Source organism: Salvia hispanica, chromosome 2 (assembly GCF_029641045.1).
Source record: "Salvia hispanica isolate PSC_SH4W2 chromosome 2, Shi_PSC_v1, whole genome shotgun sequence".
NCBI classification, from domain to species: Eukaryota; Viridiplantae; Streptophyta; class Magnoliopsida; order Lamiales; family Lamiaceae; genus Salvia; species Salvia hispanica.
The window spans coordinates 55,042,109-55,055,808 of NC_142693.1; the positions used below are offsets into that span (position 1 = coordinate 55,042,109).

General features: G+C 41.7%; 3 pseudogenes; all 3 read left to right on the forward strand.

Annotated features, from left to right (window-relative positions):
• Nucleotides 1-1,411: 1,411 nt before the first annotated feature.
• Nucleotides 1,412-2,294, forward strand: LOC148932672 (uncharacterized; annotated as a pseudogene).
• A 4,757-nt stretch (nt 2,295-7,051) lies between these two features.
• On the forward strand, nt 7,052-7,934 carry LOC148932673 (uncharacterized; annotated as a pseudogene).
• Nucleotides 7,935-12,691: 4,757 nt separating this feature from the next.
• LOC148932674 (uncharacterized) lies at nt 12,692-13,574 on the forward strand (annotated as a pseudogene).
• The last annotated feature ends 126 nt before the right edge of the window (nt 13,575-13,700 follow it).

Here is a 13,700-nt window from a genome sequence, read left to right on the forward strand (position 1 = left end):
TCGTGATAATAATTAAGGTTACTAGTCTAGATTTTATTTGCTTTATTTTCATTTTCATTTTTATTTTATTTTTTTGAGTTCTCTAATCTTGGTGTTTCTTTTCTCGGGTTGTATGCACACTCGTTCTAATGGTCCACCTTTAGAACCCATCGATCCCGAGATCGAAGCATCCAACAGGAGGAGGAACGCCCAGAGGAGGTTGAACCAGAGGATCCGCGTATCTTCACCGGGTCATAGGCGTCCACCATCCCCCGTTCAGAGAACTCCAGTACCTATTCCTTCTCCACCTCCAACACCTATACAGTACGAGCATAATTCTCCAATCCTAATGGAGAACAATGAGAACAACAATGAGGATCCAGTTATTCGTCAACTCCGAGATCAAATGGCCAACATGCAGAGGCAGTTGAATGAGCGGAACGCGAGACCACCAGTTCAGCCCGTGCAGAATCTGTATGCATATAGACGAGTTGCTAATCCACCAATCAATAATGCCGGGATTGCGGCCAACAGCTTTGAGTTAAAGTCGGGATTGATAAACAGGGCAGAAGCACATGCATTTGGTGGAACAGTTTCGGAAGATGCCAACAAGCATTTGACCAAGTTCATACAAATCAGCAACACGGTGAAGGCTAATGGGGTCTCCGATGATCAGATTCGCCTCAGACTGTTCCCTTTTTCATTGAAGGATGATTCTAGGGATTGGTACGATAGCATGGATCCCAACTCAGTCGAAACTTGGGATGCAATGGTTGAGCTCTTCTTGGATAAATACTACCCACCGAGCGAGGCACTCAAGCGCCAAGCTGAAGTCATCTCTTATGCAATGCATCCTCAGGAGAATATTCACGAGGCATGGAAGAGATTCAAATACCTGATGAAGAGATGCCCCAACCACGGGTTAAGCCCAGGGCAACAGGTTGTAACTTTCTACAGGGGAGCCACTCCGGAGGCAATACGCGAGTTGAATATGAGCGCACGGGGGTCACTCCTTAAGTTGGGAGAAGACGATGCATTAGAAGTGATTGAGAGGGTGGCCTCCAACGATGATGGGTGGAAGAATGAGAGAAGCAAAGCCTACAGGGTGGCGTCCGCATCGGATGTTGACAAGATGGACATGATGTCCAAGCAGCTGGATTTCCTGACTACTAAGTTTGGCTATATGGAATCAGAGCCAACCGGGCTTGAAAGTGAAGCGGTGAATTACGTGCATCAATGCGGCAACAATCAGAATTTCAACAACAACAACGGCCACAATCAAGGGGGTGGTAACTTCAACAACTTTGGGAATAGAGCACATCCCAACTTGTCTTATGGGAATCCTAACAATGCCCTATAGCCACCTCCGGGGTTTCAAGTGTCGAATGGACAAGTCGTTGAGCCGAAGAAGAATGAGCTTGGAGATGTCTTGATGACGTTTATGAAGCAGACAGGGGAAATTATGGCCAATTCTGATAAGAGACTGAAGCAGGTAGAGACAGATGTGCAGAGCTTGAGTATTCACATGAAGAGCATCGATACTCAGATGAGCCAGATTTCACAGGCTGTGGGTATTCAACATCAACCGGGCCAGTTTCCCTCACATACCATTGTCAATCCCAAAGACTGCAAGGATTGCAAAGCCATCTGTGCGACCATTCAACCCGATGAAGTGGAAAAAGAGGTGGATGAAGAGACTGCAGAGGATAATGTTGTTGAGAAAGAGAAGAAACAACCTGAACCACCTCGATTGGAGCCATATACTCCTAAGATACCGTTCCCTAGCCGAATCAAGAAGAAGGTTGTGGATGAGAAATTTGAGAAATTGTTGAACATCTTTAGGAAGGTGAATGTGGATATCCCACTAGTAGAGGCTCTTCAACAAATGCCTATGTATGCAAGGTTCCTAAAAGACGTGATCTCCAAGAAGAAAAAGTGGGTAAACTACGAAACAGTGAGCATGTCGGAGAATTGTAGTGCCATAATCCAGAAGAAATTGTCGGCAAAGCTTAAGGACCCTGGAAGTTTCAACATATCATGTGCCATTGGTGACGACAAACACATGAAGGCACTTTGTGATTTGGGGGCGAGCATCAACTTGATGCCCCTATCCTTCTTTAGGAAGATGAAAATCGGCACTCTCAAGCCGACTAGAATCACGCTCCAAATGGCCGATAGATCCGTCACCTATCCTGAAGGGATCATAGAAGATGTGTTAGTGCGGGTAAATGACTTTATATTTCCCGTTGATTTTGCCGTGCTTGACATGGAAGAAGATAGGAATGTGCCGCTTATCCTTGGTCGGCCATTCTTAGCGACGGGGAAAGCATTGATTGATGTTTCAAGGGGAGAGCTTACCCTCCGCATGGGCACCAAACACCATATCTTCTCCATCTACAATGCCATGGGGAGTCATAAGGTGGAAGAGCTTACTATGAAGAAAGAGTGCAAAGTTGTGCCCGTTGTACAGGTTCAGAAGGATCAAATGGTAAAGCCCAAGGTCGAGAATATTTCCTTACCACAGTGTCTATTTGGCCCATGTGGTGGATCAATTCACTGCAAAGGAAGACAAAGAGAGCCCAAGAAGGCGAAGGAAAAGGAAGCAAGAATATCGATCACACCGAAAGTAGAGCTCAAATCAAATGATAACATGGTGAAGAAGACTTGGTGGAAGAAGAGGTTGTTGGCAAGAATGTACCTGGTTGAACACGAAGAAGAAGCCAACAATCCCATTGATATGGGAGTGAAATGATGCAAGCTGTATGAAGACGTCGAGCCAACGACGATAACCAAAGGCACTATAGGGGAGGTAACCCCTAGTAGGTAACTTTCAGATTATTTTTGCTTTAGTTTGCCTATCATATAAGTCTCCCTTCTCCACCAACTTTTCAAACTTATTCTTTGCATAGCCTTGAATAAGTTTGGGGGGTGATATGGTGGATAGTGAGCCTTATGAGGTATTTTACTACTTTATTTTTGTTTCAAATTGATTAGTTATCTTTTGTTGCTTTTATTTATGTTTTAGGGTAGATTTGTTTTGCTTTAGACCTCTGTGAGTTGTTTTGGTTTTGGTTGTTGTGGAATTGAATTTTGATTTTCTTGGGATAAAGACTAGTTGTTAATGATAAAAACTTAATCCATCTTTTAAGCTATCATGGTTTTTGACTTAAGAGTTTGAGTAATAGGTGCATAAGTAACGAATTGCTTGTTTGCCTTGATTCATGCTATTACCCGAGTGAGATTTGAGCCAAAACTTCTTTTTTTTGTGTGATTTTATCATATGCTTGTTGTTGTTTCTAGAACTTGCTCCTAATCATATGAAATCAACATAGTGAATGTGAATTTAGTTAATGACGTTAGGCATTCTTTGTTCTCCCCTTCACAAGTGTATATATTTTTGTCTTAATCCCTAGTTAGCCCTCCTAGCCTAAAAAGTGTCACGTCTGTCAAATAATTGTTAAGTCACCGTCAAGAGTGATAAGCCTACAAACTTGGAAGCACATATGGGGCGTTGTAAAAAATAATAATAATGGAGGTATAAGCTAGACGAAGTCTAGAGGAACAAGAAAAAAAAAACAATAAATTTGTGGAGGTATAAGCTAGACAAAGTCTAGAAGAGTTATTGGTTGGGTTTCTAAATAAGTGGGCACCGGATGGGAGGAAGAAGTTCGACAAAGTCTTACTTATCTGAGATTTGTTATGGAAAATGGTCTTTTGTTGGGATTTGTATTATGCGAGTACTTGGGCTTCTCTTACTTTTCAGCCACTTTAGCCAAAATGTTCCCTACCGTCCAAAAAGCCACATTACAACCTTAATAAAGTTCTTTCAGATTTTAGATTCACATTCACATTCTAGTAGAGGAGATGTTTGATTTGGAACAAGCCTATGGTAAACACTACTTGTATTTTGATTTGAGAGTATTATTTCTATACATACACTTTTGAGAGTGAGGTACACACACACATATCTTGAGAGAAGCACGAATCCAAGGTGATATACAAGTTAGTAGTAAAAGTGCACTCAACGGCTTGACTTAATATAATTTGTATTTTGATATGCTCTTTTATTCCATACTCTTTGAAACAGTGATGATGTCTAAACCCCTTTAAATCCAAGTCTTCTTTTAGTTCTTTTTCTTCATTACTCGAGGACTAGCAATTATTTAAGTTTGGGGGAGTTGACATAATTGGATTTTACATGGTTTTAGAGGGTGGTTATGTATGAATTTGATCATATTTTGTCTATTATTGGACATGTTTATATCTACTTCTCTATTATGTTGGTATGTTGACCATTTTGTTAAGAATGTATAGAAAAAGGTACAAAATATGTGGATGTGCAGCAGCCTTGCTTTGAGACAATATTTACTTGAGATTTTGAAGTCCAATCAGCCCATAATACATATCATTCTCTTCGTCTTTGAAAGAGCTTCGCGTGGGTATCTTGCACGCCTCAATCGGAGTTCAGTAGAAGAAGTTAAGGCCGTTACAAGAGCACTGCGCTATCCAGAAGCTTACACGCGGCCGGGTGAATTATTACACTGTAAATTCACCCGGCCGGGTACTGTAATTCTGCGCGAAAATGGCCAGAAAGGGGTCGAAAATGACTACCCGGCCGGGTACGCTATTTTGGAGTATTCTTTTGCCAAAAATGCGATTTTTTATGGGAGATTAAAGGGAAAACGCCTAGGGTTAAAGAGGATTCTACACTTACCGCCTCCAACACTCACACACACCCCCAAGAACACCTTTGAGAGAGGGAATTGAAGATTAAAGACTTCCAATCATCGGAAGATTGAAGTTGCCAATCCATAGATTCATTCTCACAGGAGTATCTTAATCTTTTCTCCATGTATTTCATAGAATCTTTTGTTTTGAACATGGTTTTTATGAAGAACATGAGTTGCTAAACCCTATTTTGTAGAATTCTTGGTGATGATGCATTGATTTCATAGTTTTTATCCAATTAATTTTGTTCTTACCTTGCTCTTTTAGTTATTTGATTATTCTTGGGCTTATTCCTTTCAATTGCTTGATCGCCACTTGATTGTGTAGGATTAATTAGATTAATCGGGAGATGAAATAATTAATCTAGAAATAAGAATAATTCACACCTTAATGCAATAAAACTCGGGAGAGTTGAGGTTTTGAGTGAGGTCTTTGACCTAATCGAGCTTTTGGGAGTTAGGGGTTTTAGGATTAGAAGGGGACTTCAATCTTAGCACCTAATCTACAGGTTTCTCACCTCGGGAGGGGGTTTAATCTATAATTGTGGTCGACTTAGTAACTCTAGAGACATCAAAAGGTAAGGAAATTTGATTGGATAAGAACTTGGAATTGTGCATCGGATCCTTGAGTTCTACAATTTTCTCCATATTATCTTTTGACTACGTGTTTACTTGCTTTTATTTATTTATTTGTTCATTATATGCTTTTCGTAGTGTTAGAACAAAACCAAACATTTCCCGATTCTCTAGATAGTAGTCAATATTTGTTCGTGGTACTTAAGTTGATACAAATTAGTCTCTGTGGGATACGATACTCTTGCTTGCTAATTGCTACACCAGCCCCGTACACTTGGGTATCACTTGTGTTAAAATAAGTTGAGTCATGTTTTTGGCGCCGTTGCCGGGGACTATTTTGTGTCGTTAGAGCTTAATATCGTGATAATAATTAAGGTTACTAGTCTAGATTTTATTTGCTTTATTTTCATTTTCATTTTTATTTTATTTTTTTGAGTTCTCTAATCTTGGTGTTTCTTTTCTCGGGTTGTATGCACACTCGTTCTAATGGTCCACCTTTAGAACCCATCGATCCCGAGATCGAAGCATCCAACAGGAGGAGGAACGCCCAGAGGAGGTTGAACCAGAGGATCCGCGTATCTTCACCGGGTCATAGGCGTCCACCATCCCCCGTTCAGAGAACTCCAGTACCTATTCCTTCTCCACCTCCAACACCTATACAGTACGAGCATAATTCTCCAATCCTAATGGAGAACAATGAGAACAACAATGAGGATCCAGTTATTCGTCAACTCCGAGATCAAATGGCCAACATGCAGAGGCAGTTGAATGAGCGGAACGCGAGACCACCAGTTCAGCCCGTGCAGAATCTGTATGCATATAGACGAGTTGCTAATCCACCAATCAATAATGCCGGGATTGCGGCCAACAGCTTTGAGTTAAAGTCGGGATTGATAAACAGGGCAGAAGCACATGCATTTGGTGGAACAGTTTCGGAAGATGCCAACAAGCATTTGACCAAGTTCATACAAATCAGCAACACGGTGAAGGCTAATGGGGTCTCCGATGATCAGATTCGCCTCAGACTGTTCCCTTTTTCATTGAAGGATGATTCTAGGGATTGGTACGATAGCATGGATCCCAACTCAGTCGAAACTTGGGATGCAATGGTTGAGCTCTTCTTGGATAAATACTACCCACCGAGCGAGGCACTCAAGCGCCAAGCTGAAGTCATCTCTTATGCAATGCATCCTCAGGAGAATATTCACGAGGCATGGAAGAGATTCAAATACCTGATGAAGAGATGCCCCAACCACGGGTTAAGCCCAGGGCAACAGGTTGTAACTTTCTACAGGGGAGCCACTCCGGAGGCAATACGCGAGTTGAATATGAGCGCACGGGGGTCACTCCTTAAGTTGGGAGAAGACGATGCATTAGAGGTGATTGAGAGGGTGGCCTCCAACGATGATGGGTGGAAGAATGAGAGAAGCAAAGCCTACAGGGTGGCGTCCGCATCGGATGTTGACAAGATGGACATGATGTCCAAGCAGCTGGATTTCCTGACTACTAAGTTTGGCTATATGGAATCAGAGCCAACCGGGCTTGAAAGTGAAGCGGTGAATTACGTGCATCAATGCGGCAACAATCAGAATTTCAACAACAACAACGGCCACAATCAAGGGGGTGGTAACTTCAACAACTTTGGGAATAGAGCACATCCCAACTTGTCTTATGGGAATCCTAACAATGCCCTATAGCCACCTCCGGGGTTTCAAGTGTCGAATGGACAAGTCGTTGAGCCGAAGAAGAATGAGCTTGGAGATGTCTTGATGACGTTTATGAAGCAGACAGGGGAAATTATGGCCAATTCTGATAAGAGACTGAAGCAGGTAGAGACAGATGTGCAGAGCTTGAGTATTCACATGAAGAGCATCGATACTCAGATGAGCCAGATTTCACAGGCTGTGGGTATTCAACATCAACCGGGCCAGTTTCCCTCACATACCATTGTCAATCCCAAAGACTGCAAGGATTGCAAAGCCATCTGTGCGACCATTCAACCCGATGAAGTGGAAAAAGAGGTGGATGAAGAGACTGCAGAGGATAATGTTGTTGAGAAAGAGAAGAAACAACCTGAACCACCTCGATTGGAGCCATATACTCCTAAGATACCGTTCCCTAGCCGAATCAAGAAGAAGGTTGTGGATGAGAAATTTGAGAAATTGTTGAACATCTTTAGGAAGGTGAATGTGGATATCCCACTAGTAGAGGCTCTTCAACAAATGCCTATGTATGCAAGGTTCCTAAAAGACGTGATCTCCAAGAAGAAAAAGTGGGTAAACTACGAAACAGTGAGCATGTCGGAGAATTGTAGTGCCATAATCCAGAAGAAATTGTCGGCAAAGCTTAAGGACCCTGGAAGTTTCAACATATCATGTGCCATTGGTGACGACAAACACATGAAGGCACTTTGTGATTTGGGGGCGAGCATCAACTTGATGCCCCTATCCTTCTTTAGGAAGATGAAAATCGGCACTCTCAAGCCGACTAGAATCACGCTCCAAATGGCCGATAGATCCGTCACCTATCCTGAAGGGATCATAGAAGATGTGTTAGTGCGGGTAAATGACTTTATATTTCCCGTTGATTTTGCCGTGCTTGACATGGAAGAAGATAGGAATGTGCCGCTTATCCTTGGTCGGCCATTCTTAGCGACGGGGAAAGCATTGATTGATGTTTCAAGGGGAGAGCTTACCCTCCGCATGGGCACCAAACACCATATCTTCTCCATCTACAATGCCATGGGGAGTCATAAGGTGGAAGAGCTTACTATGAAGAAAGAGTGCAAAGTTGTGCCCGTTGTACAGGTTCAGAAGGATCAAATGGTAAAGCCCAAGGTCGAGAATATTTCCTTACCACAGTGTCTATTTGGCCCATGTGGTGGATCAATTCACTGCAAAGGAAGACAAAGAGAGCCCAAGAAGGCGAAGGAAAAGGAAGCAAGAATATCGATCACACCGAAAGTAGAGCTCAAATCAAATGATAACATGGTGAAGAAGACTTGGTGGAAGAAGAGGTTGTTGGCAAGAATGTACCTGGTTGAACACGAAGAAGAAGCCAACAATCCCATTGATATGGGAGTGAAATGATGCAAGCTGTATGAAGACGTCGAGCCAACGACGATAACCAAAGGCACTATAGGGGAGGTAACCCCTAGTAGGTAACTTTCAGATTATTTTTGCTTTAGTTTGCCTATCATATAAGTCTCCCTTCTCCACCAACTTTTCAAACTTATTCTTTGCATAGCCTTGAATAAGTTTGGGGGGTGATATGGTGGATAGTGAGCCTTATGAGGTATTTTACTACTTTATTTTTGTTTCAAATTGATTAGTTATCTTTTGTTGCTTTTATTTATGTTTTAGGGTAGATTTGTTTTGCTTTAGACCTCTGTGAGTTGTTTTGGTTTTGGTTGTTGTGGAATTGAATTTTGATTTTCTTGGGATAAAGACTAGTTGTTAATGATAAAAACTTAATCCATCTTTTAAGCTATCATGGTTTTTGACTTAAGAGTTTGAGTAATAGGTGCATAAGTAACGAATTGCTTGTTTGCCTTGATTCATGCTATTACCCGAGTGAGATTTGAGCCAAAACTTCTTTTTTTTGTGTGATTTTATCATATGCTTGTTGTTGTTTCTAGAACTTGCTCCTAATCATATGAAATCAACATAGTGAATGTGAATTTAGTTAATGACGTTAGGCATTCTTTGTTCTCCCCTTCACAAGTGTATATATTTTTGTCTTAATCCCTAGTTAGCCCTCCTAGCCTAAAAAGTGTCACGTCTGTCAAATAATTGTTAAGTCACCGTCAAGAGTGATAAGCCTACAAACTTGGAAGCACATATGGGGCGTTGTAAAAAATAATAATAATGGAGGTATAAGCTAGACGAAGTCTAGAGGAACAAGAAAAAAAAAACAATAAATTTGTGGAGGTATAAGCTAGACAAAGTCTAGAAGAGTTATTGGTTGGGTTTCTAAATAAGTGGGGACCGGATGGGAGGAAGAAGTTCGACAAAGTCTTACTTATCTGAGATTTGTTATGGAAAATGGTCTTTTGTTGGGATTTGTATTATGCGAGTACTTGGGCTTCTCTTACTTTTCAGCCACTTTAGCCAAAATGTTCCCTACCGTCCAAAAAGCCACATTACAACCTTAATAAAGTTCTTTCTGATTTTAGATTCACATTCACATTCTAGTAGAGGAGATGTTTGATTTGGAACAAGCCTATGGTAAACACTACTTGTATTTTGATTTGAGAGTATTATTTCTATACATACACTTTTGAGAGTGAGGTACACACACACATATCTTGAGAGAAGCATGAATCCAAGGTGATATACAAGTTAGTAGTAAAAGTGCACTCAACGGCTTGACTTAATATAATTTGTATTTTGATATGCTCTTTTATTCCATACTCTTTGAAACAGTGATGATGTCTAAACCCCTTTAAATCCAAGTCTTCTTTTAGTTCTTTTTCTTCATTACTCGAGGACTAGCAATTATTTAAGTTTGGGGGAGTTGACATAATTGGATTTTACATGGTTTTAGAGGGTGGTTATGTATGAATTTGATCATATTTTGTCTATTATTGGACATGTTTATATCTACTTCTCTATTATGTTGGTATGTTGACCATTTTGTTAAGAATGTATAGAAAAAGGTACAAAATATGTGGATGTGCAGCAGCCTTGCTTTGAGACAATATTTACTTGAGATTTTGAAGTCCAATCAGCCCATAATACATATCATTCTCTTCGTCTTTGAAAGAGCTTCGCGTGGGTATCTTGCACGCCTCAATCGGAGTTCAGTAGAAGAAGTTAAGGCCGTTACAAGAGCACTGCGCTATCCAGAAGCTTACACGCGGCCGGGTGAATTATTACACTGTAAATTCACCCGGCCGGGTACTGTAATTCTGAGCGAAAATGGCCAGAAAGGGGTCGAAAATGACCACCCGGCCGGGTACGCTATTTTGGAGTATTCTTTTGCCAAAAACGCGATTTTTTATGGGAGATTAAAGGGAAAACGCCTAGGGTTAAAGAGGATTCTACACTTACCGCCTCCAACACTCACACACACCCCCAAGAACACCTTTGAGAGAGGGAATTGAAGATTAAAGACTTCCAATCATCGGAAGATTGAAGTTGCCAATCCATAGATTCATTCTCACAGGAGTATCTTAATCTTTTCTCCATGTATTTCATAGAATCTTTTGTTTTGAACATGGTTTTTATGAAGAACATGAGTTGCTAAACCCTATTTTGTAGAATTCTTGGTGATGATGCATTGATTTCATAGTTTTTATCCAATTAATTTTGTTCTTACCTTGCTCTTTTAGTTATTTGATTATTCTTGGGCTTATTCCTTTCAATTGCTTGATCGCCACTTGATTGTGTAGGATTAATTAGATTAATCGGGAGATGAAATAATTAATCTAGAAATAAGAATAATTCACACCTTAATGCAATAAAACTCGGGAGAGTTGAGGTTTTGAGTGAGGTCTTTGACCTAATCGAGCTTTTGGGAGTTAGGGGTTTTAGGATTAGAAGGGGACTTCAATCTTAGCACCTAATCTACAGGTTTCTCACCTCGGGAGGGGGTTTAATCTATAATTGTGGTCGACTTAGTAACTCTAGAGACATCAAAAGGTAAGGAAATTTGATTGGATAAGAACTTGGAATTGTGCATCGGATCCTTGAGTTCTACAATTTTCTCCATATTATCTTTTGACTACGTGTTTACTTGCTTTTATTTATTTATTTGTTCATTATATGCTTTTCGTAGTGTTAGAACAAAACCAAACATTTCCCGATTCTCTAGATAGTAGTCAATATTTGTTCGTGGTACTTAAGTTGATACAAATTAGTCTCTGTGGGATACGATACTCTTGCTTGCTAATTGCTACACCAGCCCCGTACACTTGGGTATCACTTGTGTTAAAATAAGTTGAGTCATGTTTTTGGCGCCGTTGCCGGGGACTATTTTGTGTCGTTAGAGCTTAATATCGTGATAATAATTAAGGTTACTAGTCTAGATTTTATTTGCTTTATTTTCATTTTCATTTTTATTTTATTTTTTTGAGTTCTCTAATCTTGGTGTTTCTTTTCTCGGGTTGTATGCACACTCGTTCTAATGGTCCACCTTTAGAACCCATCGATCCCGAGATCGAAGCATCCAACAGGAGGAGGAACGCCCAGAGGAGGTTGAACCAGAGGATCCGCGTATCTTCACCGGGTCATAGGCGTCCACCATCCCCCGTTCAGAGAACTCCAGTACCTATTCCTTCTCCACCTCCAACACCTATACAGTACGAGCATAATTCTCCAATCCTAATGGAGAACAATGAGAACAACAATGAGGATCCAGTTATTCGTCAACTCCGAGATCAAATGGCCAACATGCAGAGGCAGTTGAATGAGCGGAACGCGAGACCACCAGTTCAGCCCGTGCAGAATCTGTATGCATATAGACGAGTTGCTAATCCACCAATCAATAATGCCGGGATTGCGGCCAACAGCTTTGAGTTAAAGTCGGGATTGATAAACAGGGCAGAAGCACATGCATTTGGTGGAACAGTTTCGGAAGATGCCAACAAGCATTTGACCAAGTTCATACAAATCAGCAACACGGTGAAGGCTAATGGGGTCTCCGATGATCAGATTCGCCTCAGACTGTTCCCTTTTTCATTGAAGGATGATTCTAGGGATTGGTACGATAGCATGGATCCCAACTCAGTCGAAACTTGGGATGCAATGGTTGAGCTCTTCTTGGATAAATACTACCCACCGAGCGAGGCACTCAAGCGCCAAGCTGAAGTCATCTCTTATGCAATGCATCCTCAGGAGAATATTCACGAGGCATGGAAGAGATTCAAATACCTGATGAAGAGATGCCCCAACCACGGGTTAAGCCCAGGGCAACAGGTTGTAACTTTCTACAGGGGAGCCACTCCGGAGGCAATACGCGAGTTGAATATGAGCGCACGGGGGTCACTCCTTAAGTTGGGAGAAGACGATGCATTAGAGGTGATTGAGAGGGTGGCCTCCAACGATGATGGGTGGAAGAATGAGAGAAGCAAAGCCTACAGGGTGGCGTCCGCATCGGATGTTGACAAGATGGACATGATGTCCAAGCAGCTGGATTTCCTGACTACTAAGTTTGGCTATATGGAATCAGAGCCAACCGGGCTTGAAAGTGAAGCGGTGAATTACGTGCATCAATGCGGCAACAATCAGAATTTCAACAACAACAACGGCCACAATCAAGGGGGTGGTAACTTCAACAACTTTGGGAATAGAGCACATCCCAACTTGTCTTATGGGAATCCTAACAATGCCCTATAGCCACCTCCGGGGTTTCAAGTGTCGAATGGACAAGTCATTGAGCCGAAGAAGAATGAGCTTGGAGATGTCTTGATGACGTTTATGAAGCAGACAGGGGAAATTATGGCCAATTCTGATAAGAGACTGAAGCAGGTAGAGACAGATGTGCAGAGCTTGAGTATTCACATGAAGAGCATCGATACTCAGATGAGCCAGATTTCACAGGCTGTGGGTATTCAACATCAACCGGGCCAGTTTCCCTCACATACCATTGTCAATCCCAAAGACTGCAAGGATTGCAAAGCCATCTGTGCGACCATTCAACCCGATGAAGTGGAAAAAGAGGTGGATGAAGAGACTGCAGAGGATAATGTTGTTGAGAAAGAGAAGAAACAACCTGAACCACCTCGATTGGAGCCATATACTCCTAAGATACCGTTCCCTAGCCGAATCAAGAAGAAGGTTGTGGATGAGAAATTTGAGAAATTGTTGAACATCTTTAGGAAGGTGAATGTGGATATCCCACTAGTAGAGGCTCTTCAACAAATGCCTATGTATGCAAGGTTCCTAAAAGACGTGATCTCCAAGAAGAAAAAGTGGGTAAACTACGAAACAGTGAGCATGTCGGAGAATTGTAGTGCCATAATCCAGAAGAAATTGTCGGCAAAGCTTAAGGACCCTGGAAGTTTCAACATATCATGTGCCATTGGTGACGACAAACACATGAAGGCACTTTGTGATTTGGGGGCGAGCATCAACTTGATGCCCCTATCCTTCTTTAGGAAGATGAAAATCGGCACTCTCAAGCCGACTAGAATCACGCTCCAAATGGCCGATAGATCCGTCACCTATCCTGAAGGGATCATAGAAGATGTGTTAGTGCGGGTAAATGACTTTATATTTCCCGTTGATTTTGCCGTGCTTGACATGGAAGAAGATAGGAATGTGCCGCTTATCCTTGGTCAGCCATTCTTAGCGACGGGGAAAGCATTGATTGATGTTTCAAGGGGAGAGCTTACCCTCCGCATGGGCACCAAACACCATATCTTCTCCATCTACAATGCCATGGGGAGTCATAAGGTGGAAGAGCTTACTATGAAGA